Source organism: Echinops telfairi, unplaced genomic scaffold, assembly GCF_000313985.2.
Source record: "Echinops telfairi isolate 266 unplaced genomic scaffold, ASM31398v2 ScPeMD7_655;HRSCAF=1070, whole genome shotgun sequence".
NCBI lineage: Eukaryota > Metazoa > Chordata > Mammalia > Afrosoricida > Tenrecidae > Echinops > Echinops telfairi.
Window position 1 is genome coordinate 8,194,909 of NW_022104553.1, and position 4,569 is coordinate 8,199,477.

General features: G+C 42.6%; 1 pseudogene; it reads left to right on the forward strand.

Moving 5' to 3' along the window:
• The first annotated feature begins 2,555 nt into the window (after positions 1-2,555).
• LOC101657442 lies at positions 2,556-3,124 on the forward strand (annotated as a pseudogene).
• Positions 3,125-4,569: the final 1,445 nt, after the last annotated feature.

Genomic DNA, 4,569 nt, shown 5'->3' on the forward strand with positions numbered 1-4,569 from the left:
AAAAAAAAAAAGAAGAAGTTGGAAGATAATTATGCTGAGAGAAATTAGACAAGCATGAAAGGACAAGTACAACATGAGTTCACTGAAGTAAGTTCAAACAACAGAACGGGCACAGGGGAAAATGTACATAATGCACAGTTCCTGAGCTGAGGACCAGATATTCCATAGCAAAAGCCAAATTAAACACAATGATGCATATGTCATCCAAAAAAATTTTAATACAGATAGCAATGGTATGGAAAAACATCTCCTCCCATCCCCTTGCCACATATGCCTTTCTTCCTCACAGAGAAGTGGGGGAAGAAAAGAGAGGGCAATGGGGGAACACTGCACCAATCCATCCCAGGGAATGGGTATTGTTAACGTCTCCACAGGAAAGGGAGAGAGAGTAGACCTCATGCCCGTGCGGCAAGCCTTGAGTGTGATGTTCTTGCTTGTAGCAGCATTTCTGTGGAGAGAACTACAGGGGCAGCCCCAGCTCAAGACATGACATCCCCTCTACAGATGACAGTGCTACAGAGGACAGCACTAAAGATACAGCTCAGGGAGAGCAGCCAGCTGACCAGTCCAACTGGGGGCAAACTCAGAGGGGAGCGCAACAGACCAGCAATGGGAGCAAAGAAGTCCCTGAGGAATCTTGATTAGGGAGCGGGTGGGGGCATCGCCTGGCACTTCATCTGAACTGGTTGGGGGATATTCACAAGGGGGTCGCACTGGAGGTGAAAGGTGTAATGAGTTGGTGGGGGGGGCGGGGAATGGAGCACTAGACAGCTCCAGCCTGGACTACAGGAAGACCATGGGGGCTTGTAAAAGGCACACCCCTTGGGCATAAATGCTGAGGACTAAAAGGGTAAAGTGCATTGGGTAAGAGGGTCTTGTGACATGGATCCCCAAATGAAAAGGGGAATGGACTGAGGTCTGCTCACTATGTAATAGAGGGATGCTCATCTACTCAGGGGCAAGACCATAGTTAGACATGGAACTATGTGCACGGGCTCCTTTTGTGTGGGTGTGTTTTGAGTTTTTTTTTATTTTGTTATTTTCTTCTCTTTCTCTTTTGGTGTCTATAGAAAAGAGGCAGGATAAACAATCCCAAGGAAACGGCAATAAGACCGAAGGTGGGGAGGGGATGGCAAGACATGGGAGAGGAGAAGGTGAGGAAAGGAGAGTGATGAGTTAATAGCAACAGGGACAGGGAAATAGCCAAGGATCTAAAAGTGATGGTGATGACGGGTAGCACTCCTGGTCATGCTCGATCAATAGAAATGTATCTGAGAGGAATTACTGAGAGGCGAACAATAGGTAAACATAATAGTGGGACAGGAGGAAAGAAAACAAAAAGAGGAAAGAACATGAAAGTAAAATTTCTATATATAGGTATAAATATAGATATATATATATGCGTGTGTATACACTTATATGATTGTGATCTATATATAAATCATATGTGTGTATACACACATATTATATATATAACAAGGAAGCAAATGTACTTTGCTCTACTTAAATCTTACCTCAGTACAAGAACAGTTTGTTCTAATTATGTGGTGATATATGATACTGCCCTTCCCGACACAATCACTGAAAACAAAATGGGTGCATAAACAAATGTGGTGAAGAAAGCTGATGGTGTCTCGCTCAAAAGATATGTCTCTGGGGTCTTAAAGGGTTTAGTCAAACAAGTGGCCTTCTATCAGGAAAGTAAAAGAGTCCAAATTGAAGAAGCACACCAGCTTGTGTGATCATGAGATGTCAACGGGGATAGGTATAAGAAGTTTAAAAACAAGCAACTAAATTGACATGAAGGCATATAGGCAAAGTGGAGACCCAAAGGCCACCTATAAGTTAACTGACCAGTCCCTCCCAGAAGGGCCACACAGAAGGGATGATCTATCCAGGGTGCAGAATAGCACTGTTGAAACACCTAACTATCCTCTAGTTCTTTAATATTTCCTCCCTCTATTATTATGGTCTTAGTTTTACCTCATTAATCCTGTTAGACCTGCATATGTTCATTTGTATAATTAAGATCATCGATGCATGAAATCCAAGATAGATAAACCCTTCGGAAATAATAACCAGAGTAACGATGCCTTTAAAGTACAGAAAGAGAAGAGGGAAGATGGGGGTGAGTAATGGACACCTGAGAGGAACAAATAAGAGAATGGAAGGTAAACGGATAGATTGGATGGTGTCAGACATGGGAGAAAAAAAGGAATAATGATAATATTTAATGTAAGAACAATGGTTCTTGGGGGGGAGAGGGGAGGGCGGGAGGTCGGGCATAAAGGGGAGCTGAAATCAAAGCGTGCAAGAAGAAACAAAATGTTTTTAAAATGATGGTGGCAATAATTTTATAATCATGCTTGATCTAATTGACCTATGGATTGTTATATATTTAAGAGCTCCCAATAAAAATGGAAAAGAATAAAATAAAAGTAAGTCAAACTAAGCAACCATAAATAGAATTATACGACTCTGGCGAGGATGCTAGGAACAAGGAAAGAAGAAGCAAAGTTCCTAGTGCTCGGGGCTCCTTCCTGGGCCCACTGTCTTGTAACTTCAGCCTCCAGCATCACTCCAGTGGCCACTTCTTGTAGGAGGACATCGAGGCAAACATGGCCATTGGTGATATGGCAAAGCAGGACATAGGGAAAGGTCTTTGGGTTCTAGACCATGTGATCCTAATGGTGTCGGAGCTAGAGAACAGGCGCAGCCAGCACTGGCTACTCAATGGTTTCCCTAGGACTTTAGTACTGAATCTGTGAGCTGGATCTAGTGATCACTCGGAACATTGCATCTGAAATGCTCAAAGATCATCTCAGCCAGCGTTAATCTCACCCTCCTAGTGAAAGGGTATCTAACCTGGACTTCAACCCACCTCATGTACATGGCGTTGATGATATCGCTGGTGAACCCTGGGTCCAGCAGGAAGGTGATAAACCTGAAGCAGTTGCTGCCAGGCTAGGGCAGTACAAGGATGTGGCCAAGTCAGTCATTGATCTATGCAAAAGCCTAGGAGTGCTCCACCAATTCTCTGGGATGGAGACTAACAAAATGTGGTGCTACGTGGACATAGTTCTGGAACAAGAGCACACCTATTGAATCCAAAGAAGCGTACTGAACATGCCCAATGGAAGAACCGGCAACATGTGATCATTCGTTCAATTGTGTGTGAAGTCTTGGTGCCATGTTCGAGTTGAAGCGCGTTCATACAACTTGCACTGCCTTTCCCAGGATGTGCGGTGACCTGGTATATGCAAACTAAGGAGTAGAAAACAGAGAAGTTCTCCTTTGGCTTTCTGAAGGAGGCACACCTGACCATGTTGAGGATGCCTCTGCACAGGTCGCAGGCCCTTGGTGGAGAATCAGATGTAGATGGAATTTCAAATGGTGTATAATCTAAACTCTTGCTAATTATTCCACCCATGTTGTCACTCTAGTAGCACGCTCAGTGGTATTGGCCACTGGCTCTATCCTTCAAAGGCTATGGAACTACCACACCAGCAGGCCTGAGAACACCAACAACTATAGCATAGCCCAGGCTTAGTCCCTGGAATGTGCTCTGCTGGTCACAGTGGGATTGAAGCCAAAGGCTCTCAAAGGTTGCTTCTCTGGTTTGGACTGACTGGACCCACCATTCATTTTTTTCTGTATCCATGCTGCATGGAATCTCCCCTTTGCACCCCTCCTGGAATGAAATGATTTGGCTTTTACTAATTTTATTAGACGGCATTTTTCGTACATCGCTTTTAGCTCTTCTGAGATGAATACTGACAGTTGTTGCTTTGGTTCCTCTCAAGTCTCCTATTCTAAGAGGTGACAGCAGGGAGACTATATAGCCCTCTCTTCCTGCTCCCAAGAACTGAACTATGCAGAGGATCTAAAATGACCGCTTCGGATTCTCATGGATTGACAGGGCTCCTTTTATTGTGTGTAGGGAAAAACAATAAATAAAAGCCTCCAAAGTCTCTTTGAAAATCGTCAAAAGCCATAAATATTAAAAGAGCATAGCTCATACATGAAATGATAAGATCCTATGAAATTACTGGGCTAGCAGACTGTTTTCGCTTTCTACTCAAGACAACACAATTGTGCTTGGAAACCCTGCTAAATATGGATGTGGGCAGTGTTTTCCTCCTGCAAGTGACCCAAGCATGTTATAAGTAGTCGGTAAAGGGAAGAGGGTCAGTGGGGGTTGACGACAATATTGCACGGGCTGTGCCTGATCGAGTGTGACGGCTTTATGATTAGGCAAAACAAATATATATATATATTTTTTTTCCTTTTCCAAAGATGTATTCTATGGGGTGACCATAAAGTCTAGAAATAGAGCTAATACTATTTTGTTGCACATGGTAATGTCATCTAGCAAGAAACAATTTATCGAGTTGTCTGTTTTCCAGTAAAAAAAAGAAAGAAAGAATTATGCACCGGCACCAATTTGAATTTGTCATAAGAATTCAAAATTGGTTTAAATCTAAAATAGCTTAATGTAATAAATATTTATTATATGTATTAATTTAATATAGTACCTATATTAATATAATTGAACATATGATCAAAAAC